Below are 27,289 nucleotides of genomic sequence, written 5' to 3' on the forward strand. Positions count from 1 at the left end.
CTTCGGGCCACTTCCCCTAATATCACTTTACGTGTCTCAGCATCATTTGGTGCTTCAGAACATCCTGAGAAATGCCTTGGGAGGTTTCTCATACTCTCAGGTTCTATGCAAATTCACATTTCAATTGTTGTAGGGGTGGACTCACCCTCATTGAATTCAGATAAAGTTAGAGAGTTAGTGTGCACCAGTTAAATTTGAGTCACTTTTTATGCATTTCTCTCTGAATAATTCAACTCATTCAGTAACTTTACTTGGGAATTCAATCATTCTAAGGATGTAGGATGACTAGAAAAATAATATGATTTTGACTTGACTGATTCAGATCTGGAGTCCCACCAGTCACGATCAACCCTCTATCTGACTTCAACAATCGGGTGATGAAAGGCACAGCTAGAGGCTAATCTTTACACATTCCTAAACATTTATTTACAAAGCCAAACATTGCAAGCATGCACTTCCAAATGCACCAACCACAATTTCATCTACTTCTGTACATAGGGTAATGCTCACTAAGCTGAATACAGTTAAACATCCAATTGATGTATAAGCAATAAAGTCGCCTGACCTATAGATATCCACAGATGCACACTCATCATTAGGCTACTTCTATAGAAAGTGGGTCCTAATGAGGTTTAGGTTAAGATTGATACATATCTATGTGAATTGGAGCATTCATGTAACAATTGGATAATTTACCTGGATGTTCCACTTATTCTGCTGAAATGCAAACTGTATTTGATAAATGGTTCCCAAGCCAGATGGTGAAGTATGAAGTTAAACACAGATCCTTTTTGTTTTGATTGTTTGATTAGTTACAGAATGCAGCATTACATATGCCTGCTTCCTAACAATCAACTCAACTCTGGTGGCAATGGCCTCGTGGTATTATCGTTGGACTGTTAATCCAGAGACTCAGGTAATGATCTGAGTACCTGGGTTTAAATCCCACCATGGCAGAAGGTGGAATTTGAATTCGCTTTTTAAAAAATCTGGAGTTAAGAGTCTGATGATGACAATTAATCCATTGTCAATTGTTGGGAAAAACCCATTTGGTTCATTAATGTCCTTTAGGGAAGGAAGCCGCTGTCCTTACCTGGTCTGGACTTACATGTGACTTCAGACCCACAGCGATGTGGTTGACTCATAACTGGCCCCTGGGCAATTAGGGATTAGATTAGATTAGATTAGATTAGATTACTTACAGTGTGGAAACAGGCCCTTCGGCCCAACAAATCCACACCGACCTGTCGAAGCACACCCACCCAGACTCATTCCCCTACATTTACCCCTGCACCTAACACTACGGGCAATTTAGCGTGGCCAATTCACCTAACCTGCACATTTTTGGACAGTGGGAGGAAACCGGAGCACCCGGAGCAAACCCATGCAGACACAGGGAGAATGTGCAAATTCCACACAGTCAGTTGCCTGAGGCGGGAATTGAACCTGGGTCTCTGGTGCTGTGAGGCAGCAGTGCTAACCGGATGGGTAATAAGTGTTGGCCTGGCTAATAATGCTGTCATCCTGTGAATGAATTAAGGAAAAAAAGACTATGTCTCAGTAGGGTCTCTTGATATGTGCTCAAGTACTTAACCAATCAATCCCCTGACCCTGTTTATCCTTAACAAACTATTGTTTCATGTATTAGAACTTGAGAAAAGTATTGTTTTACCTTTTCTCTTCGTTATATCAAAAATAATATTTCCCATGCTCTGCTTCATGTTTATTGGATCATATGTCGAGGTTAGCAGTGAAAGATGTCTACTTTCCATTCATGAGACATGCAGGTGGTCAGGGAGCTTTCTTAGGCTTTTGAGCAGAGCCTTGTTTTTTTTGGATGTTTCATCTAAGACAGTGATCTTGATAGAGGATCTACAATATGTGTGAGGAAGGTATGCAATAGTGTGGTTCATCAAGTAATTGAAGAATCCTTACTGAAGTTCTTAGAATTTAAGCCAGGACTGGGATGGCATGGTGGCTGAATGGTTATCACTGCTGCTTCACAGCAGCATGGACCCAAGTATGATTCCGGCCTTGGGGGACTGTCTGTGTAGAGTTGGCACATTCTCCTTGTGTGGGTTTCCTCTGGATGTTCCAGTTTTCCTCCACAGTCCAAAGATGTTAGGTTAAATGGATTGGCCATGAGAAATGCAGGGCTAAAGGGTAGGGCATGTGTGGGACTAGGTGGGATGCTCTTCAGAGGTTTGTTGTGGACTTGATGGGTTGAATGGCCTTCTTCCACACAGTAGGGATCCTATGAATCTTAATTAAAATTAATTTGACTCATGTACTTTGTGTAAAATAAAAAATAAGGAAACAAAGAAAGATTAAGGGGGAAAGATAAAATGAATAGACAAAAGAAAAAGAGCAAATCTCCAATACTAATTCCATGCTGAAGGAACGAAGCTCCGTTTTGTAAAATTAAACTTTCAAGAATGGAGATGCTGTGTATGAGTATTAAAGATGCATTATAAAATTCAATATGTACTTACACTTTAATTGACAAGCCCTCACTTTTGCGGCATATCTAGTGGGGAACGACTTGGGTAAATGCTGCCAATAGCAGCCTAACCCCATTTCAATGCAGGCTCGCATCGCCAGGTAACAGTGTAGTGAAGCTCATGGAGGAGTAGGGAAAATTGAACAGCAATTCCTGGATTTTCACATCTAACTATGCATCAGCGCAGCCTCTGGTTCATTCAGCAATTATAGTGAGTCATGATAGATTTGCCATCAGTCTCAACACAAAATATAAACCCAGGTTTCTACAGAAACCAACATGAAGTCTTTGACTTGCCTCAGCTCAGCAGATTAGAAAAGAGTGACAAACCATATAAGAAGTATTTGCATTATTTAATGGCTTACTTTTAACTGCATATATAATTAATAGGAAAGGACATCTTAAAAGGTGAGCAGTTCAAATGACAAGTTCCATCTCCTACTGTGTAAAGTTATTTAAAAACTGCAGTGCTCTTTTGTTTAGCCATCCATTTCATGATGCAACAGGTGAACAGATGTTCTGTGACAGAGGAAGCTCTTTGCAAAATGTCTGCTCCTTGCAATTGGCGTCAATGAGACTGTTGCATTTAAGAAGGCAGTAGTACAAATTTTTAATTACTATTTTATGTCTACATTTGCATATTCATACATGCCAACTTACAAAATTAGCAAAAAAGCTGGTCAACAGCTGACACAGCCTTCAGAAAGCTGACAACTCAAAAATGTCTCGATAATAAGCTACGTGAAAGCAACACTGCAAGTGCACTGGGACTTGGATTTGAGCTGTGTGCATTTTGAACATCCATTCACTCACACAGAAGGAGAAAAGAAACAAGGAGAAAAGCAAATCCTTGCACTTAAGCAGCTTTCTGGGTGTCCCAAAGTACTCTACAGTCAATGAAATCCTTTTGAAAAGTAGTCACTGTTGTAACGTAGGCATATGTGGGCATGTGAAAGCCTGAAATAGAAAGCAAACCTTTTCAGTTCATGTTCTTTGATGAGCAATTGCATCATACGGTGCCAGTTTTTACAGGCTGTTCATTTCCAGCTGAGGCCTAAAGTTGCAGGGCAGGAAGTGCAGATAAGTTCACAATTGGAATTGTGCTGCATCAGGGGTTGGTTAAAGGCAAACCAAAGCCTTTGTCACTCATTGCCTGTGCAGGCTGTAGCTGGCACCTGTGCAGGCTGTAGCTGGCACCTGTGCAGGCTGTAGCTGGCGCCTGCTTCTGCTTGGATCTTCTTTTGTTATTGTTCATAGAATCATACAGTTTTGCAACATGGAAAGAGATCTTTTCATCCATCAGGTGTGTTCTGGTAGTTTAGCACCAATTTACTCTAGTCCCATTTTCTAGCACTTGGTCTGTAGTCATACCTAATACAGCACTATAAATGTATCTCAATACTATTTAAATGTGATCATTCCAGCCTCTGCCATCCCTTTAGGCAATGAGTTTCAAATATTCACAAAAAAGTCTACCATAAATCCCATCTAGACCTCTTGTCCACTCCCTTAAACTTGTGCTAAAACTAGAACTGCAGATGTCGGAAGTCAGAAACAAAAACACAGAAATTGATGGAGAAGTTTAGCAGGTCTGAAGCATCTGTGAAGAGAAACAGAGTCAATGTTTCCGTGACTCATCATCAGAAGTGGACTTGACTCGTTAACTCTGCCTTCTCTCCACAGATTCTGCTGAGATTTCCAGCGATTTCTGTTTTTGTTTCTTAAATCAATGCCCCCCCCCCCCCCCCCCTCTGGTTATTGATCCTTGTATTAAGGGCAGAAGTTTCTCCCTATCTGTACCCCTCATAATTGTGTATACTTCAGTAAGGTCTCCCTCAGCCTTCTCTGCTCAAAGGAAAGCTATCTCAGCTGATCTCAGTCTGTCTTCATAGCAAGCAGCATCCTGGTGAATCTCATCTGTACCCTCTGGAATGCAATCACATCCTTTCTATATTGTGGTGACCAGAACTGCACACAGTTTACCAGCTGTGACTGAATTAACAGCTGCCACCAAAGCTTCTTGGAGTAACTGTCTATAGAACTGAACCCTAGACTTAGGGCTACATAGGTCTCATGATTAACATTTCAGAAATAACAATGACTCTTACCTAGTGTAATGCAGGTAACTGATCTTAGGCAGATATAACCTGTTATTGCAATAACATTTTATCATCATAGAATCCCTAAAATGTGGAAACAGGCCATTTGGCCCATCAAGCCAACACCAACCTTCCAAAGAGCATCCCACCCAGAGACAACATAGCCCTGTATTCCCCATAGCAAATCATCCTAACCTGCACATCTTTGGACTGTGGGAGGAAACCCTCACATACTCAGGGAGAATGTACAAATTCCACACAGTCAGTTGAGGGTGAAACCCAGATCTCTGGTTCTGTGAGTTGGCAGTGTTAACCATGCCCCTGCAATAAACAAATTCTTGTTACTTAAGCACTTAGGTTTTCTTCTGAAGACTGATTAGTTGTTAATCCTTCACCACTTCAACCTAACAATCCCCATCCAGTATATTCCAACAAGGTACTCAATGAAGATCCTAGCAGAACCAAGTGCCAGCTGTACATATCTCTTACAATATCCCTCACTTTTGATCCAAAACTGTTCCCAATACTTGAATCACTAGACTCTCTTGACTGGGACACCTTGTTGAAGATGAGGAGTGTATTATGTTGGTGACAATTGATTTTGCAAATTCTAATTTGCATATTTCCAACTATTATGAAGCATGAAAGTTGAATTTTTTTCCATTCAAAAAAGAATTTTGTTTGCCCGAGGAAATGTATTCTTTATTCCTGCTTTGACAATTTATCACTATCCTGTATATTTTATCTCAGTAGCAGCAGATGACCTATCACTGGGACAATTGTTTTGTTAAAGATTTCTTTAAAAGAAAGAGAGGCCAGAAAATAAATAAGGAATTCAAACTCTGTGTTATTTATCAATGATCACATCATCAACAGTTTTATATATAGCAATTTTTAACACTCATTGTTTACAAAGTTGCTTTGCCAATAAATAGCTCATTTTTAGGCACTGTGATATACGACCTATGTTTATGATTGCTGCATTAATTTTCATGCACTCTTATTGTTTTTTCCTTCAATTTCATTCTCAGATTGCTGACACTTATTTTGGATCCCTAGCTCCCCTGAAAATGTGCAGTAAGTGTCTTGGCCAGGCTATCCAATGTGAAAATCCTTCTCAAACCAATGCAATTGGCTGATTCTCTGAACAGTGGTTTGTGAGGCTGGCAGTTGTGGGCAGGAGCTGATTCAAGCAAATTGAACAGTGATGCAAAGGCAATGCAACATACAAACCTGAGTGGTGGTGTTTGCAACACGACCAAATTCAAAATCCCCAAATTAGTCTTATTTAATTATTTGTGTCAGGGTTGGATAACAGAAGTAATGCAAACAAGAGCAACAATTTTGCATTTGTAATACCTTTAATCACAACATGTCTCAAGGTACTTCAGAGGAGCATTATCAAACAGAATGGGACACTGAGTCACACAAAGAGAAGTTAGATTTGATTACCCAACAGTTTTGTCAAAGAGGTAGGCTTTACTGAGCAACTTCAAGAAAGAATTGGAAATTGGAGATGGTGAAGTTCAGAGAACAATTTCTGGAGCTTAGGGCCAAGGCAGCTGGATGCCAAGTAATCAGTGATGGGGAGATTAAAATAATATTACTTGCAGAAATGCCAGAATTACATTAAGCGTAGATATCTAGAAAGGTGGTGAGTAGATTATTAGTCAGCACATTGCATAGGAAAGAATTACAACTGCCAGACGTTACCAATGGGTACACATTGAACTGTTTGTGTACTTCTATGATAGGATGGTTTTTGGGTTTGGAGGAGAACTAACTAGTAATTCTGCCCGGATACAAGGCCCATATGAATTATGTTGCCATGGAGACGAGCTTTGCAGAGGTAAGTATCCATAGTAAAGCCATTGAAATATTAAGTGACAGGGTTTCTGAAGTACCCCTGAAACACACAGGTACAAGTCACTTGAGTCACCTGACTGCAAAACAGAAAATGATAGATCCAGCTAGTCCTGCACCTGAAGGAGGGACAATGCTGAGTGCCTTGTTCATCCCACACACTCAGGTAGGGACTGAATCATGGATGTGAGCATCAAAAAGAGTGAGAAGTTTCACCTAGGGAAGGAATCTCCAGTGTAACCCACACACTGAAAGCCTGTTCTGCAACTGGAATGTATCTGGCTGAGAAACAAAAATGGAATCTGGCCACTGCGAGTGCAGAATCACTTTGGGTTGAATTGGGGAGATTGAAGTATCTGCTAAAGCAGCAATGCACAGTATAACCACAAGGAAAGATCTTTGGTTATGTTGAAAGCTAAATGAGAAATGTATTTTCTATAGTTTGAAATATAAGTTACTTACAAAATTGTATTTAGCCAATCTTAGGGGAGGCAATAGCCGAGAATTATTATCGGTGGACTGTTAAACCAGAGACCCAGATAATGTTCTGGGGACCCAGGTTTGAATCCTGCCACAAGATTCTGCCACAGATGGAATGCAAATTCAGTAAATATCTGGGATTAAGCATTTAATGATGACTATGAATCCATTGTCAATTTTTTGAAAGTCCCACCTGGTTAACTAATGTCCTTTAGGGAAGGAAACTGTCATCCTTACCGGGTCTGGCCTACATGTGACTCCAGACCCACAGCAATGTGGTTGGGTCTTAACTGCCCTCTGGGCAATTGGGGATGAGCAATAAATTCTGCCTCACCGAGGATGGCCACATCCTGTGAATGAATGAAGAAATATTGTTTTTGGATTGTTAATTATGATAAAAGTCATGAAACTTGAAATCTTGCATGATCCTTTCAGTCAGTCACTAGAAATTTGAATATCTTTCTTTTAAAGTTACTGGTCTTCACAGGGATTGAAACAGTTTTGAAAGTACTTATTGGAGATATGCATTTGGCTTAATTAAAGATTGAGATTCGGATTGTCCGGTTTCTCTTCCTCGGGGTAGAGGATGCAAATCAGCAAATATGAAGAGAAAAGCGCCACTACCTGATGGTGGTTAATGAGAGAAACATCTGTTAGAGGTCTGTTGGAAGAAATGGGATAGGGCAGATAGCAGCCCTGGGCGACACAATCCCACTGTGCATGACATAGATACTTTGGACATCCTAATGACATAGATGCAGATGTCATATTACTTATTGCCCACGGCAATCATTTCCCCTTTGCATAGATACAATGGAGAACATGAAATAACACAAGCATTTAATCTTTATGATGCTGTAGATGAATGTATCTATTCCAAATATTATTGGGCTCATATTCACTTGACAACACGCTTTGTGATTTTTTTACAAGAAATATTCATTCGTTGGACAGGACAGCAGTGTAACCTACTCAGTGGAAGTCTGAACTGGGTTTGGAAGTATCTGACTGAGAACCATTGGGTGTGCAGAACTGCTTTGGACTGGTTCTGGGAGAATGAACTGTGTAAAGCTAAATGTGGAATTTATTTTCTGCAGTTTGAAATACAAGTTGCCTACAAAATGGAGTTAAGTCAATGTTGCTCCTGTTATAATTGGGGGTCATATAGGCAAGGCCAGAATACACTATCGATTCCAAACACCCTCTTCAGAAAGTGTTGGCTGCCCCTTCTTCAGTCTTTGATCTATAAGTGCAAACACATGGTCGTAGTTCAAACCTAAGGGGTCACCCATTTAGGATAGAAATGAGGAAACATTTTTTTTCTCTCAGAGGATAGTGAGCCTTTGGAATTTCTTTCCTCTAAAGGCAGTGAATGTAGAACTTCTGGATATTTTTGAAAGCAGAGGTAATGCACAATAGACACGGAGGGGACATGAGGAAGCTACTCTTTTTTACACAATAAGTGATTATGTTTTGGAATCTATCACCTGAAAAGGTAATGGAAGCAGATTCGTTGGGAATGATTGAAAGATAATTGGACTCCTGAATGAAGGAAATAATTTATAGGGCTATGGGCAAAGACCTAAAGGATTAGATGAATTAGTTCGCTGTACCAAACGCATAATGGGTTAAATGGACTCCTGTATTTACCATTCTCTGATTCTATGTACTCGTTCTGAATTGGTCCCAATCGTTAATATTGTCAAGCAATAAAATGAGCCCGGAAATACAACTTCTGCTATGATAATATGTGATTGATTAAATCGTTGGGACTTCCATTGCTTGATTTCTCTATCCCACTCAAAGTTATGAAGATTCACATTCAAAAGCTCCAACTGAGTCATTACCATAAAGGAAATCAGTTTAGATGTGAATTTCCCCTCATTCATTCACATCAACGTAAAATTGACGGTTCCCATCTTATATTTTTAGTGACCTCAGTTCTCCATTCAGGCTACAATACACAGAGTTTTCAAAACTTGTGCTTTGATCGAATCGAACCACATTGATATATGTTGCCATCTCATTCGTTTCATCGTTGTAAGAACCCTGAACTGTTGGTCTTAATTCCTCCTTTAGATTCTTTGTTATTAAAATTGAATTTAAATTGCAGCGAATCATTTTTACATGGCAAGTGGTAGTGCACTTAAATGTAAAGTCGCAGTGAATATCTTTTAGCAAATAATTTATATCATTTGGACCATATAACCACAAGGTATCGGAGCAAAATTAGGCCATTCAGCCCATCAAGTTATTGCCATCATCCAACCGTGGCTGATCCGTTTCTCAACCCCGTTCTCCTGCCTTCTCCCCACAACTCTCAATCCATTTTCTAACCAAGAAATCATTCAAAGAGAAGATAAGGAATGAGGAAAGTGCAAGAAATTTGCAAGAGCAGTGTGTAAAAGAAATTTCATGACCACGTTAACCTATACATTACTGAAGGCATCCAGTGAAATTGTCACGGAAATACAACTTCCCAGTATTTAAACTTTCTTTCTACGGTTGAATAATAATTTAGGGTACTTTAAAGAGCCTCATTATAGTTCATTATTATTGAACAAATCTCGGAACTACATGAGGAAACTGTCTTATTAGGAATTAAATGTTAAAAGAACAACTTTTGAAAAGGGCCAGAACAAAAAAATTATCTGTTAATGATTCCAATTACCATTAAGCGTGCTTGCTCATTTATAAAATTCTCCAGATGTTAATGTACTCACATTCTCCACCGTTAAATTAGCTAGAGTAAATTTAAAAAAAAATACAACTTTTGAAAGGTATAAATAACAGAAGTTTGACAACTTTTGTAAAATTTCGCATGTGAGTCACTGCTGTTTGCCTGTGTAAATTTGGTTTTTACCTTGCCATCCTTCCCTTGGAGACTCAAACCATTTTAACAAATACTTTGAATGTTTGGGTGGCACTGTGGCTCAGTTGTTAGCACTGCTTCTCACAACACCAGGAACCCAGGTGTGATTCACCTCCTTGGGTGACTGTGGGGAGTTTGCACGTTCTCCCTGTGTCTGTGTGGGTTTCCTCTGGGTGCTCCGGTTTCCTCCCAAAGTCCAAAGACCAGCAGGTAAGTTGGAATGGCCACGCTAAATTGTCCGTAGTTTTCAGGGATGTGTAGGCTAGTGGATTATCAATGGGAAATGTAGGATTACAGCAGTGGGTCTGAGTTATGGGCTGATTGGCCTGTTACCTCACTGTTTGGACTCTATGATTTAAAGGAAAGATTATATTCAATTTTTGAGGTTACACTAATGACATTTCTAATGCTGATACATCCTGGTGAGACTGAAGTCTATTAAAATTTTCTGGAGTCAATCCCTAGTAAATATTGAAGGCGAGATCTGGATTCATATTACACCTGGGACTGGAAGCGCGCCATATAAGAGAGAGGAGCTAACTGCAAGTCTGTAATTCATTTTGATGTAAAGATGTTAAACATTTAAAGACTAAGGAAATCTTGGTACAATTGCACAGGACAAATGGTGAGAGGACAGGTGGAATACTGTTTGCAGTTTTAATCTCTGAATCTAAGAAAGCTATGCTTGCAGCGATGCATCAGAATAAAAGTTTGTCACATTAAATCATTGGGATGAGAAGTTTGTCCTTTCCTCAGGGATTGAGGTATCTTCTGGAATTTAAAAATGAGTGGCAATCTCATTGAAACATGTGGAATTCTAGAAAGTGCTTACTGATAGGTTATTTCAACTGTTTGGGTATCTAGGATATTGAAGCAAAAGCTCAAAATATGGTGGAGCAGGCTCAAGAGGTCAAATGATCTACTCCTGCATCAATTTCTAGTATCCTTATGGGGGGTGGGGAGAGAAGATAAGTTTTGCAACGTTTGCAAAGATTGTAGATATTTAGCTATTATAAACTCAATCATTCTAAAACTCAGTGCCAGCCAAAATAAGCACGTCGACTAGAAACAGTGTCTTTGGGCAGGTGAGAGATCGGCACAACTTTGAAACTCTTGTTTAATGGGAATTAATAAATACTGTTATTGTAGGGCTGCTTCCCTGGGGAGTAACAGAGAAAATATCAACCTGGTCAATGTGAAGTGTTCTATCCACATGACATGGTCGATGCAGAAGAATTGCTGCTTAACCTGCTGTGCTTTAACCAGCAACACATTTTCAGCTCGATGCAGAAGAAGATGGAATTAAGGAAGCTTCCAATTCTACTCAACCGGATCAAAAAGGTCAACGATCGGGTAATTGGCTCAAGCACATATGCCACAGAGTGCTGACTTGTTCATCTGCTTAGCACTGACCAATATCTCATGAATACTGAGGTCAAAGGAAGGGCATGATTAGCAGCTTAAATATCCCAAGATATCGATGCTTTAGGTGTGATAGAGTGGGAGGTAGAAGGGGTGGAGGAGTTGCACTACTGGTTAAAGAAAATATCACAGCTGTGATGGAGGAGGGCACTGTAGAAGACTGGAGCAGTGAGGCAATATTGGCAGAGCTCAGAAATAGGAAGGGTGCGGTAACAATGTTGGGCCTGTACTACAGGCCTCCCAACAGCGAGTGTGAGGTAGAGGTACAAATATGTAAACAGATTATTGGAAAGATGTAGGAGCAACAGGATGGTGGCGTTAGGAGATTGTAATTTTCCCAACATTGACTGGGATTCAATTAGTGTTAGAGGTCTACATGGAGCAGAATTTGTAAGGAGCATCTAGGAGGGTTTTCTCGAGCAGTATGTAAGTAGTCCAACTCAGGAAAGGCGCCATACTGGACCTGGTGTTAGGGAATAAGTCCAGCCAGGTGGTTGAAGCTTCAGTAGGGAATTACTTTGGGAATAGTGATCACAATTCAATAAGTTTTAGAACACTCAAGGACAAAGATGAGAGTGGTCCTAAAGGAAGACCGCTAAACTGGGGGAAAGGCCAACTATACCAAAATTTTGCAGGAGCTGGGGAATGTGGATTGAGAGCAGCTGTTTGAAGGGAAATCCATTTTCGATATGTGGGAAGCTTTTAAAGAGAGATTGATTAGAATCCAGGATTGGTATATTCCTGTGAAAATGAGGGATAGAAATGGCAAGGCTAGGGAACCATAGATGACAGGTAAAACTGTGAGACCAGCTAAGAGAAAAATGGATGTGTACATAAGGTCTAGGCAACTGAAGACAGACAAAGGTTTGGAAGAATATCAGGAAAGTAGGACCAATCTGAAACAAGAAATTAAGAGGGCAAAAAGGGGTCATGAGATATCTTTGCGAAACAGGGTTAAGAAAAACTTCAAAGCCTTTTATTCATACATAAGGAGCAAGAGGGTAACTAGACACAGGCATGACCCACTCAAGGATAAAGGAAGAAAGTTATGCGTGGTGTCAGAGAAAATGGGTGAGATTCTTAACAAGTACTTTACATCGGTACTCACAGAGGAGAGGGACCTGACAGATGTTGAGGTTTGGGATAGATCTTTGAGTACTCTAGGTCAAGTCTGCATAAGGAGGGACTTTGTCCAGATGGGATCTAACCCAGATTATTGAGGGAAGCGCGAAAGAAAATAGCTGGGGCTTTAACTGCAGCATCCTTGAACATGGGTGATGTTCCGGAGGACTGGAAAATTGCTCATGTTGTCCACTTGTTTCAGAAGGGTAGCAGGAATACTCCAGGCAATTACAGACCGGTAAGCCTGATGTCAGTGGTAGGGAAGCTGCTGGAGAAGATACTGAGGGATAGGATCTATATACATTTGGAAGAAAATGGGCTTATCAGTAATGGGCAGCATGGTTTTGTGCGGGGAAGGTCATGTCTTACAAACCTAACAGAATTCTTTGAGGAGGTGCCAAAGTTGATTGATGGGGAAAGGGCTGTAGATGTCATACACATGGACTTTAGTAAGTGGTTTGGTAAGGTTCCCCATGGTAGACTGATGGAGAAGGTGAAGTTGCATGGGGTTCAGGATATTCTAGCTAGATGGATAAAGGACTGGTTTTGGGCAGCAGAAAATAGTGAGTAGTAGTGGAAGGGAGTTCCTCAAAATGGAGACCTGTGATCAGTGGTGCTCTACAGGGATCCGTGCTGTGACCATTCTTGTTTGTGACATACATAAATGGTCTGGAGGAAGATATCGGTTGCCTGATTAGCAAGTTTGCAGATGGCACTAAGCTTGGTGGAGTAGCAGATAGTGAAAGGAACTGTCGGAGAATACAGCAGAATATCGATAGATTGGAGGATTGGGCAGAGAAATGGCAGATGGAGTTCTTTGCGGACAAATGCAAGGTGATGCATTTTGGAAAATCCAATTCAAGAGTGAACTATACAGTAAATGATAGGTCCTGTGGAAAATTACATACAGGGAGATCTGGGTGTTCAGGTTCTTTGTTCCCTGAAGGTGACAACGCAGCTCAGTAAATTGGTCAAGAAGGCACATATGGTATGCTTTCCTTCATTGTACAGGCAATTGAGTACAAGAGTTGGCAGGTCATGCTACAGTTGTATAGGACTTTGGTTCAGCCACATTTGGAGTATTGCATGCAGTTTTGGTCATCACATTACCTAAAGGATATGAATGTTTTGGAGAGGGTGCAGAAGAGGTTCACCAGGATGTTGTCTGGTATGGAGGGTGCTAGCTATGAAGAGAAGTTGAATAGATTAGGATTATTTTCATTACAGGTTGAAGGAGGACCTGATTTAAGTCTACAAAATCATTAGGGTATAGACAGGGTGGATAGCAAGAAGCTTTTTTCCAGACTGGGGGACTCAGTTGCTAGGGGTCACGAGTTCAAATTGAGAGGGGTAAGGTTAGGGGAGAGATGCGGAGGGTGGTGGTAGACTGGAACACGCTACCAGCAGAGTTAGTAGGGACGGGAACAATAGCATCATTTAAGGCGCATCTAGACAAATACATGAAAGGGCAGGGTACAAAGGGATACAGATCTTTATAAAATAGGAGGCAGGTTTAGATAGAGGATCTGGATTGGTAGAGGCTTGGTGGGCTGAAGGGCCTGTTCCTGTGCTGGAACTTTCTTTGTTCTTTGGTTTTGGCAGCTAATGCTTGCCACAACAGATTAAACATGTCCCGGGAGAGAGGGGAAAACAGAAATATACAGAGCGAGTGAGATAAAGTGAATTAATTCAATTCCCTGGCGGTTCTGCAGTCTGTGAGCAGGTTTTTGAAATTAACATGGGGAGGCAAACACGCCTGGCCTGCAGCCATACTTGGTGCATGGATCTCAGACAAAACCTGAGATAAAAAATTGGCTGAAATCTACAATGGGGACTGTTGTAGTGTCATGTCTTTGTGAGAGTCATGGTGGAGGTGGGGAGAAGGTAATGGGTGAAATGGCCCAGGGCTCAATGTTCAGACCACACTCTTGGGTCTCCATTCTGAAACTCCTGGAGTGGCATTTGAACCTAGATTTTCCAGCCCAGGGACAGGGATGCTACATCCCTGCACCAAGTCACTATGACAATGCATATTCAATATACTTGATGAAGACCAAAAGTCAAACTATTTCCTCTGAGTATCAGTTTCCGTACAGAACACGAGGAAATTAATTGTATCACAGACATTTTCCCTGAGTTCTGCATCCACATCACCCCTCTCACTTGTGAACACTGACACAAAGTGTTTATTTAGAACCCTGCTTCATACTCTGACTGCAAGCATTATTTAACACCGTGGTGTTTAATGGACTCTACTCTTTTGTTCATTATCCTTTTATCTTCAATGTCCTGTAAAGCAACTTAAAATTTTCTTTTATTTTACCTACCATTATTTTTTCATGCTTCCTCACTTGTAGAGTTTTCTATACAATGGCTTAAAAAAGCTGCCCTGCTTGCATTTTACCAATTTCATTACCTCTGAATCTCTCTTACTATGGCTATCCCAGTTAAGATTTGGAGGTGCTGGTGTGGGACTGGGCTGGCCAAATATAAAAATCACATTTCACCAGGTGGAGCAGCGCTCTGAAAGCTAGTGCTGCTGAACAAACCTATTGGACTATAACCTGGTGTTGTGCGGTTTTTAATTTATCTCAGTTAATATTGAGACATCTGAAATTTGCTTCTTTAAGTACACTATCACTTCTACCTTTCCCTGATATTTGCCTCTATTTCGCTTCTATTTCTTTTGGACTGTTAGAGTTTGAGAGAATACTCCCAGCAAAATATGATAACTCCTTCTCTGTTTTTTAAATTCTATCTACTTGGTTCCATTTGTGAAGCTTTCTAAAATATCAGCCTTCATTAGTGCTGTAATTTTTCACATTCAAAATTGTGATACCTCTTCCTCTTTCAACACTTTCTTTATCTCACTCGAAGACCCTATAGACTCGAATATTGAGCTGCAGTTTTGTCCCTTTCCCAACCTTATCTCACTGACTGCAATGACATCTTTCCCCAATGTTTGTGCCCTCACCTCATCTCTGCCTTGTTCATCGCCACTGATCTGAAAATGTGTTGCTGGAACAGCGCAGCAGGTCAGGCAGCATCCAAGGAACATGAGATTCGACGTTTCGGGCATAAGCCCTTCTTCAGGAATGCTGTTCTTCAGCCCTTGTTCATCACCATGCAACCTTGTCAAACTCCCTTTGACGCAGAGTGAGGACTTTGCAGAGGACCTGGAACTATGTCTGGGACCCCAGCTGATGAAGATGAACTCTATTTAAGTTGTTTCTTTTTTATTCTTTCGTATCTCAAAATGGTGCCAATTGTGAGCCTGAGATAAATGTGACAATCACAGCTGCAGCACACAAAGAGGCCATTGAGCCCATTCTAGTTCTCTGCAGGAGCAAAATAGCTGCTGCCAGTTTCCTCTCTTTCTTCATAACATTGCAAATATTATTCCTTCAGTTGTTTATCCCTTTTGAAAGTCTGAAATTAATCCTTTTCATTATCCTTTTAGGCAGTGCAGTCATTTCATGAATGGAGCTAATGAACTAATTGGTGCCAGCCATAATCTTTGCTTGTCGCAACCATTCCTTTCTTAGAGAGATGTGCTGCTGGTATCCTTCCTAAACAAAGCTCAGTTGTATATTTACTGCAAGTGGACAAGGCAGCTACTGAGGTAACAAGTCACCACAGTCCATTCTGACTAGAAAGAAAACTAATAGTGAGTTTGACCTGAGGCCTCAGCTAAGAGGGAAAGGTTGGGAGGCTTGGTCTTCATGGTAACCTCACTTGGTGTGAGAATTGAACCCACATTGTTGGTGTCACTCTGCATTGCAAACTAGTTCTCCAGCCAACTGTACTTACCAACCCCCAGTGTTACAAGCTTACTGGTGCTGACTTTTTTAGCTTTATTCTTTCAGGACATGTGATCACTTGTAAGGCCAATATTTATTGCCCATACCAAATTGCCCCTGAGCTGAGGGGCTTCTCTAGAGGGCATTAGTGAATGAGATGCATTTTAAATAACAATCAACAAAGTTTCACAGTCTCATTACTGAGACTAATATTCAGCCATCCTGAATTGCCTCTTATTCCAATGCTCTGTCTTCTATTTGTTAGCAAATTCTTTATCCATGCTTATATACTGCCCCCAATGCCATGGCTCTTCATATGTAACCTTATGTGCACTGCCTTACAGAGTGCCTTTTAGAAATCTAAACTCATTACATTCACTGTTTCCCCTTTATCTATCCTGCATGCTACCTTCTCAAAGATTTCAAACCAATTTGTCAGGCATGATTTCTTCTTTGCAAGCCATGTTTGCATATCTAAATGCTCTGCTAGTACATACTGTAAAATAGACTCTAACATTTTTACAGTGACAGACATTGAGTTAACTGGCCTCCAGTTGTCTGCATTTTCTCTTCCTATATTTAGATTAGATTCCCTACAGTGTGGAAACTGGTCCTTCAGCTCAACCACTCCACACTGATCCTCCGAAGAGTGACCCAACCAGACTAATGCACCTAGCACTGTGGGCAATTTAGCATGACCAATTCACCTGACCTACACATCTTTGGATTGTGGGAGGAAACCCACACAGACACAGGGAGAACGTGCAAACTCCACATAGACAGTCAACTGAGGCTGGAATTGAACCTGGGACCCTGGTGCTGTGAGGCAGTAGTGCTAACCACTGAGCCACCGTGCCACCCTTAATTGTATTGTTAAAAATCACACAACACCAAGTTATAGTCCAATAGATTTATTTGGAAGCACAAGCTTTTGGAGCGCTGCTCCTTTATCAGGTGGTGGTGAAGCAGGACCATAAGACACAGAATTTATAGCAAAAGATTAGTGTGCTTTTGGATGTAGGTTTGCTCGCTGAGCTGAAAGGTTCATTTCCAGACGTTTCATTACTTTACTAGGTAACATCTTCAGTGGACCTCATGCGAAGCAATGCTGAACTTCCTGCTTTCTATTCATATGTTTGCGTTGGTGATGTCATTTCCTTTGGTGATGTTATTTCCTGTGGTGAAGTCACTTCCTGTTCCTTTTCTCAGGGGGTGGTAGATGGGGTCTAACTCGTTGTGTTTGTTGATACAGTTCTGTTTGGAAATGCCATGCTTCTAGGAATTCTCATGCATGTCTTTGTTTAGCTTGTCCTAGGATGGATGTATGTCCTAGTCGAAGTGATGTCCTTCCTCATCCATATGTGAGGATGCTAGTGAGAGAGGGTCATCTCTTTTTGTGGCTAGTTGGTGTTCATGTATCCTGGTGGCTAGTTTTCTGCCTGTTTGTCCAATGTATTGTTTGCTACAGTCCTTGTACGAGAATTCCTAGAAGCATGGCATTCCAACCAGTACATAGAACATAGAACATAGAACATAGAAAAATACAGCGCAGTACAGGCCCTTCGGCCCTCAATGCTGCGCCGATCCAAGCCCACCTAACCTACACTAGCCCACTTTCCTCCATATGCCTATCCAATGCCCATTTAAATGCCCATAAAGAGGGAGAGTCCACCATTGCTACTGGCAGGGCATTCCATGAACTCACGACTCGCTGAGTAAAGAATCTACCCCTAATGTCTGTCCTATATCTACCACCCCTTAATTTAAAGCTATGCCCCCTCGTAATAGCTGACTCCATACGTGGAAAAAGGTTCTCATGGTCAACCCTATCTAAACCCCTAATCATCTTGTACACCTCTATCAAGTCACCCCTAAACCTCTTTTCTCCAATGAAAACAGCCCCAAGTTCCTCAGCCTTTCCTCATACTATCTTCCTACCATACCAGGCAACATCATGGTAAACCTTCTCTGCACCCATTCCAGTGCCTCCACATCCTTCCTATAGTATGGCGACCAAAACTGCACACTCTATCAACAAACACATCGAGTTAGACCCCATCTACCACCCCCGAGAAAAGGAACAGGAAGTAACTTCACCACAGGAAATAACATTACCAACGGAAATGACATCACCAACCTAAACGTATAAATAGAAAGCAGGAATTGCTTCGCGTGAGGTCCATTGAAGATGTTACCTAGTAAGGCAATGAAACGTCTGGAAATGAACCTTTCAGCTCAGCGAGCAAATCTACATTCAGAACCTCAACCCGAGCTACCAGCCTTCTCAAAACTCGTTAATTAGTTTGCTCTTGCTGGACGATATCTTGGGGTTGTGCGATTTTTAAATTTGTCCACCCCAGTCCAACATCGGCTCCTCCACGTCATGGTTTCTGTTTACATTGGCAGTTTTCCAATACTTGGTAACTTTTCCAGAATTTTAGGATTTGTGCAAGATTACTACCTGTGTATCCACTATCTTTGAATTTACTTCTTTTAAAATTCTAGGATGCAACCCAACAAGACCTGGGGACATATTCACTTTTAGCCCCATTAGTTGACCCTAGCACTTTCTGTCTGGTGATGATTATCATATTTATTTGTTCCCCACATTTTTCCCCTTGGTTAATTAGTATTCTTGGAATGTTATTAATGTAGTCTATTGCAACTACTGATGTAAAGTATTTATTCAACCTTGACTCCCCGTTATTATTTTCTCAGCCTCATTCTCCAAGGGTCTCTTCCTTCTTATACATTAAAAAACCAAACTCATCTGTTTTCATATTACTTGCTTGTTTTCCCTCATAGTTTAATTTTTCTCTTTTTTTTTTGCTCAGCTTTCGTTGGCTTTTAAAACTTTGCTGATCCATGGGTTTACCTCAAATCTTTGCCCAGTTGTCTGTTTTGAAATGGGGCACCTCTTTATCTCCATGATCCAGTGTAAAGGATCGTGAAATCATATTATTTGGATTTACTGTCATTACTGTGCTCTTACCTGCAGTAAATGGTGTGCCATGCACAACTTAAAATGAAAGGAAATACCTTTGAGGATTGAGAGGAGGAGAATAATTTTTCACTCAGAGTTGCGAGTCTTTGGAATTCCTTAACCCAGAGGGCTGTGGAAGCTCTTTGTGAATATGGTTAAAATGGATAGATTTATTAATTAATCATTTTTTGATTGTCCATGGCATAAAGCTGGAAAATTAGATCGAAAAGAGCTGAAGTATTCAATCAGCTGTGAACATGCTAAATGGCAAAGCAGGTTCGATGGGCTGAACGGCCTGTCATTGTTCCAATGTTCCTAATTGGATTTATGCCAAGCAGAGACCCAGAGAGATGAGATGACAGACCTGCTGATCACACCTCTGTCTCATTAGCATGGTACTGTAATGCTTCCATCTGTTCCAGCTGGAGAAGCCTCAGGGGATCTCTGACTCTGCAAGTGAAGCATAAAAGGGACAGAGACCTCTGGTAAGAATTCTCCCCATTATTGTCCTTTGCTTTGCCACCTAAATAAGTTGAGTACCCAATACACAAAGTGCAGGAAAGTTCTGTTGTTTTTTTGTCTGTCTTCTCTCTTACTCTTTGCCACCCTGTCAGCATTGCGCATTGTTAGGCGTGGACTACCAAGTAAAATAAATCCCTGATGCACTAGCTAGCACAGACAGGGACAGCAGCTGGGAGCTTCATTGGCAAATCGATCAAACCTCAAGGTGGAGGTTTGACCTGAATCAGCTGTCCAGGTAAACTTTGCCTGTACCTGGGGTTCAAGGTGGGTCTTAAGTGATGCCAATTTGAGGTGCGTCTTTTTGGTAATTAAAATTGTGTTAGTTAATGCCTCCAACTTTTTACAAGCAGACGGAGAGATCCAAACACGGATGGCAAACACAATTAAAACAGACACAGACTGGTGCTTTCAGCTTATAAAATTCACACTTTATTGCTTTCACTCAAGAGTAACACTATAGCTGCAAACAACATGTCCTTAGTACTTAAGAGGTTAAATCAAATAGATATGCATGCAACATTTTAGATTGCTTATGATGGGTAAACAGCAGCCATCTTTGCAGTACTCTAAGAGCTGTGACTAATAGTCAGCGCTTCAGGGTTATAGTTCGACTCAATAAAAGTAATAATGTAAAATGAATTTAAGAATGTTAGCCTATATGTGCAGGCATGCATAAGATTGACCCAAGCACTGCCATCATAAAGTGCTTTAGACTTCATCCGGGACATTTTTGGGAATTTGTTCCTATAAAAGCAAGCTGCTCTGGTCTGATGTGTATTAACGATTGTGCTTGAACTGCATAAACATAGCAAGAAGTGTGCAGCCATTAGATGTTGCTCTTTGCTTGAAATAACAGTATTCCAACCCTCAAATAAATAATACATGAATGGCTATTTGAGTCAGTTCAGTTCGAGAAAATTGTAAAGTATGTAGTTTTTTACTTTTTTCAGCAAGGAGTTCCAATCTATTTTGGTCAATTCGTGCATCTCACATTTTTTATGCTGCTTTACACGACTCACTACCTCTTAGTTGAGCTTCAAGGGAAGAGGTCCCTGGTTCTCCAGCCTCTTAACAATCTTGTTGTACTCCACTATCTGGGGATCGTGCAGAAGTGACTGACTCTTAAATATTTCATGCCCTGTACCAACAGAACAAACTCAGACTTGCCCAGCACCTAACGTGATTGGTTGAGACTGCTTAAGAAAATGCACTGAGACAAAATGGTCTACGCAGAGGGCATTGGCTTGTTCAGCCATCATTTTGACTTGGCGAGGTGTTGTGAATTAAATAATACCTCTCTGGACCAAACCTCTCCTGAGATCCATTTCCAAGAAAGTCAATAGCAGTGGAGAGTAGAGTAGGGAAGAGGGATAATAATGAGAGGATCAAAAGAAGTTCTGAAGTAGAAATATAGTGAACTCGAAATGTACATTTTTTCTCTCCCCAAAGATGCTGTCATCTATTGCATTTAACAGGCACTTTCTGTTTTTATTTCAGTGCTTCTACGTCCGCAGAAATTTGCTTTCATTTCAGGTCCACTCTCAAGATGAGGAAAGTACCATAGAATTTACATTTTGAGACCAATAATCAAGAACTCTTGACTGCTTGGCCAGAGATCAAAGTACAAGTTACACCGTAGATGCTGGGGAATTTTAAAATCAGCTAACTGAATGATTTTTGGCTTGTGTTTCACCATATTGCTCCAGGATCTTTGTGCTATGTGGCATCTTATTCTCTCATCCTTCTGTGAGCACCATACTAAACAACAGGTGATAGCAAGAGTACTGGGCTCTGATATTTATTAATATAAGTGAATGCACATGTGGTGGGTAGTTGGAAACAGTAACTCTCATGGAGTTGCAAATTCATCTCTATGCCTGCTTTCAGGGAGTTGAAGTGTTCTGTGAAGGGTCTTTGTAAAAGCATCAGAAAATATCAGATATTGAAAATCTGGTTCAAAACAGGTAGCAATTCAACAGTGAATTGAGGCTAAGCTATTTAATATACACACATAGTCTGTTGTGTTGAAGGAAAGTTTTCAAATTTGTAGTTTGGCTTGAGGCCTGTTAATTTTATATTACCATGTGCATTCTGCAGTCACAATTGAAGTGAAATAGCCTCTTTACATCTGGTTTATTGATGCCTTTCAGCTTTTCATTGTCAATCTTCCTTCCTCCAATGGAAACAAGTTCTGTTCTGAAACATTTTCTCTCAGCTTGGGGCCACAAGCCATATAATTATGCCTGTCACTCTTCTCTGGACTTTCTCTAATGCACCACTCTGGATTGATTTTCTTTTAACTCATTCTCAGGATGTGGGCATTGCTGGCTCCTCTTCAGTTTGACACAGCTGAGTAGCTTGCTAAGTCACTTTGAAGGACAGTGAAGGGTCAATTACACTCATTGGGGGTGGGCGATGGTGGGTGGAGTGGAATCTGGAGTCACATAGAACAATAAATAAATCAAGACAGCAAGTTTCCTTCCCAGGCTGAACCAATATGAACTATAAGGGCAATCCGCCAACAGAATAGAGACTTTTATTAATATAAGGGTTTTTTAAAAAAAAAATTCTGATTGAATTCAAATTCTCAAACTGCTGTGATGTGATTGGGCTCTCCAAATTACTCATCAAGTTAGTATAATCAGCACACTAGCCTCATTCTAGTATGTAAAATATTCAAAGAAGCATAAATTTTGCCAACTGTGACCTTGATGATGAGTTGTACTAGATTAAAATAACATGGTTCACGTTCTAACAGTCTGTCTTAGTATATACTGTGATCTTTGACTGGTTACAATGAATATTTGGATAGTTAGTAGTCATGTCCAGTGCACCTAAGTTACTATTGGATACCCATTTGCTGTGAAAACATTATTTACTTTTTCCAATCCATTGCATACAGCTATACATTTTGTATATTAAAGATAATTCCATGTCCTCTAATAAGTTATATCCATTGAAAGTCTACTGATTTATTGGTTGCATTGGTCCATAACTTGTTGCAATTTTATTTGCCTCAAACTAGTGTATCACTTACACAAGAGGAGGACAAAGGTCTCATTTCGAAGGTTCCCTGAAGGCTTCCTTCATGAAAAGCAACACAGATGTCAATGCATAGGAAGCCCTTGAGAAACTGACTTGGTAGAAACTCCTGTATGAAAGGACGCAACACTTCGAGAACACCCATTAGCAAAATGAAGTATGGAAAAGAAACTAGAGAAAGGAATGCCAATTTTTCTAAACTAAAGATAGATTCCAACTCCCAGCTGCCAAATGACTCTAGGATTGGTCTCAACACTCATACAAAGACACACAGAACCCATGACCAGTGACATGGAATTTCCTTAAGTGGGCAATCACACTCGTTAGTGAGTGATTGCTGATCAGAGTTTCATTTTATTCCACATTTAAGTTTTAAAACATTTTATGTTGAAAGTTATTGGAAGTAGAAAGGAATACTTTAGCATCAAATCAAATTAGTCATTTGGAACTTGAGTGAAGTGAGCACATAACTCTCTATCTCTATGATCAATTAGATTAAAATATTAGGAAATGAATATCACGGGTTGAGAAGGAAGTTTAAGCGAGGATGGATGAATAAAATACCAAATTAGATTAACATAAATAAAGTTAGGGAACTAATGGTTGGACTAAGATAAAATAAAGGATGGAGAAAAATTTAAAATATTTGCAATTTTTAAGTTTGACATTTTGTTAACTCTAATAACAACAATGCAACCATCTACACATTACACAATCCACACTCTCCTCTCAATCAATGTAAATGTTGGTTTTCTCCTTGAATTCTTGCAAATTATCCTGATGCAAGGTGCATAGTTTTGAAAAACATGCATCTTTTTCAGCAATACACATTTATGATAGTTATTTTATAGTGACGGAGAGATTAATGACAATAATTAATATCCGTCACATCATTAAGATGGTATACCTGTTAACATTTGTAAAAATCACTAAAACTTTAGACACCATCAGCAGGGCAGGAATCTACAAAAGTTCAGGGAAAATTGGCTCTCTCCCAAAAATCCTCTGTCTCTTCTGTTCTTTCCATGACACAATATGTGCTGCATTATGCAGTTTGACACCTCCATTCCTGACAGTTTCAGAGTGAAAAATAATGGAGTGAGACAGGGCTGTGTTCTCACCCCCACTCTGTTTGGCATCTGCTTGGTGGCCTTTCCTTCCCTGCAGATATGGCAGGAGTTTATTTGCACACTAGGTCAGACAGAAAACATTACAAGTTATAGAGTGAAAATGAAGTTGAAAGCACACTTTGTTGTACGACTTAGGAAGGATCTGAAAGGTTAACACTTGGTTGAGTGTAATAAGCATGATCCATCGTGATAATGTTATGAGGATTTGGTCGAAGATGAAAGTAGAATCTTCTGGAAGAAAGATCTAAGGCTTGTGGATAGTCATTGTGGTAATAGAATCCCTACAGTGTAGATTGAGGCCATTGTCTAAAGGGTATCTTATCCCACCCCATACACCCACATTTACTAGGGCAATTTCACATGGCCAATCCACATAATCTGCACATCTTTGGAGCATGAGAGGAAACAGGAGCACCTGGCAAATAACCATACCCATGCCATCACAGGGAGAATGTGCAAACTCCACACAGACATTCATCAAAGGCTGGAATCGGACCTGGATCCCTAATGTTATGCGACAACAATGCGAACCACTGAGCCACTGAACAGGTTCACAGGACAAGGTATTTCATTATTTTCCATGATCAGAAAAGGGATCTTGGAGTTGAAATGTAGTGAGTTTAATTTTCATCTTACTGCCCAAATACAGCACCTTTAAACATCTCAATGCATTTTAGTGCAAGAGAACTGCTGTTTTATTACAAAGCTAATAGTGAAAAAATACAACCGGTGCAATCAATGTTTGAATTTCCCTTTAGAACTGGGCATCTGATCCTTACCTTAAGATGCTAGACTTTACTCATAAATAATGCTGTACACCATTACATTTATTTTGACAGCAAATTATTTGGGCTGATATATTATTGAACCATAAGCTATTGCTTCCAAAATGAAGCTAGTATTCCTCCTGTGCTCTTTAGATGGTCATTGAAAGCCTTTTGTAAACTGTTCAAAAGCATTTTCTTACTGTCACTGTGTTAGACTAAATGATTTATCATTCAGTGCTTTGTGCATTACTCTATTTATGAATTTTGGAATAACATTCATCTACTTTTTGTCCCTCACCCATAACATCAAGTATCCATTAAACCTTGAATAATATTAAATCCACCTCTGTATATGTTCTTTCTCATTTCTTTAGGGATTGTGGAACACATCTTTCGTTCAGAGTTGAGGTCCTTTCTAATACGCTTTACTGACAACTAAGTGTGCTGAAATTTTGCCTGAATCTAGAATTTGCTAACTCAGCTAATAAATGACTCCGCCAAGTTCCGTAAGAGAGTTGTGAATATGCAATGCACAGTCTGATTTTGAGAGTTGAGAGATATTTTAGCATTTAACGTTAGTGTTTTGTGGAAATTGAACTGAAAGCACCTTCGGTTATTATTTAAAAATATTGGGCTGCACTTTATACTTGCAGATTTTCATGTCTTTTGAAATTGAACTCAAGCCAAAATAAATATTCTGCCTATCACAGAAAGGAATGATATAGGATATGAATGGCACTGCCATTGTGATGCCAGGCACGCAGGCTGTATATTTTAAAGACTGGTGAGTTGTATCCAACTGTGTGCCTCTTTGGCACCTCTGGACCAGACATAGAATTTCAAAATACCAAACTATGACTAATTCCCTTCTGTTGCACAGAATACTTCTCCCAAATTTGTAACAAATATTGTTCAACAAAGAAAGAGGGTGGATTTAAGGGAAGGGTATACTTGTGGCTAGAATATGAGACAAAAATCAGCTGGTGTTCCCACTCCTGTCAGTACAACACTGTCCACACATGTGGGCAGTTTGAGTGTAGATTCAGGGTTAGCTGTAATGATGTGAGAAATTGAGGACTGCAGATGCTAGAGATCAGGGTCGAGAGTGTGTTGCTGGCAAAGCACAGTAGGTCAGGCAGCATCCGAGGAGCAGAAGAATCAATGTTTTGGGCATAAGCCCTTCATCCTGAAATGTCAATTCTTTTGCTCCTTGGATGCTGCCTGACCTGCTGTGTTTTTCCAGCAACACACTCTCAAGACTTCTTATTGTTGACTCACACACTTGCATCCATTTTCCAATCTATCCTACCTTTGGCATTCAATAGCGTTATCATTACTGAGTTCTCAGTACCAAAACCCTGGGGGCTACCACTGAGCAAAAAACCAAACTAGATTAACCATTTAAGGAAGGCACAATACTCAGTGGTTATCACTGCTGCCTCACAGCACCAGGGACCCAGGTTTGATTTCAGCTGCAGGCGACTGTGTGGAGTTTGAATATTCTCTCCATGTCCATGTGGGTTTCCTCCAGGTGCTCCTGTTTCCTCAGTCCAAGGATGTACAGGTTAGGTTGATTGACTAACTGCCAATAGCATCCCCAGGGATGTGCAGGCCAAGTGGATTAGCCATGGGAAATGTTGGGTTACATGGATAGGGTAGCAAGTGGTTCTGGATGGGATACTCTTTGGAGGGTTGGTGTTGACTCAATGGGCTGAATTGCATTCCTCCACATTGTGGGGATTCTAAAATATAAATACCAAGGCTGCAAGAGCAGGTCAGAGGCTAGAAATTCTGCAGTGAGATATTTTCTAATCAGCTTGGTCAGGGGTGGACAATAAATGCTGACCAGTTAGTGATGCTAAATCCTATGAATGAATAAAATAAAATCTTATGCTTGAAGGAATCCTCCTCATGTTGAATAGAAGAAGGCAATTTGCACTTCCAGACCGAATTTGTAGCTTTAATCAGAAACTTTAAGAGAAGACGATAATAAATTTTCCCCAAAAAAGGCCAGCAAAAATATAATAGAAATATTGTTTTATGTTGCTGTTATACCTTCAACAGAAACAAAACTAGAAGGGAAGACATTTAACAGAAAAATAATTAGTTGGGTCTTTATTTTTGTTAGGTGTCAATTTGTTAATTGTTTTCTATGAAATACACAGATGTGACTTGTATTATTATTTAGGGGAAGGTGGTTAAAGAGTGATGTAATATGAAACTGAAATGATTATTGTGCAATGTGTAGTGTGTGCTTTTAAATGTGTGAGAGAATAAGGGACAATAGTGGATGGTCAATATTAATTGCTTTCATTTACTTGGATTTGGGAACCTGAATTTGTTATTAATGTCTGAGATCCAGCTTCAAATCCAACCCAGAATGAAGGGCTACAATATTCATGTGCCCTCTTTGACCTTTTGGAGTCTGATCTGAAATGAGTTTGTGTATCTTAACTCACCTGTTAGTAGCCGACTATAGGTTGATCCACATTGGACAGAATAGGGATACATTTGTGTATATTAATACTGATGAAAAATGAAAATGACCCCATTTCATTTCAAGCATCCCATCAAAGCAAGCCTAATTAAATTTAGGAATGTATCTCACTCAGTTGGTTCCAAGTCTGAACAAACTGTTCAAATCAGTCATTGTATATGGAATATTGCGTACAATTTTGGCCTCTTAA

This window comes from Hemiscyllium ocellatum, chromosome 34 (assembly GCF_020745735.1).
Source record: "Hemiscyllium ocellatum isolate sHemOce1 chromosome 34, sHemOce1.pat.X.cur, whole genome shotgun sequence".
Lineage (NCBI taxonomy): Eukaryota > Metazoa > Chordata > Chondrichthyes > Orectolobiformes > Hemiscylliidae > Hemiscyllium > Hemiscyllium ocellatum.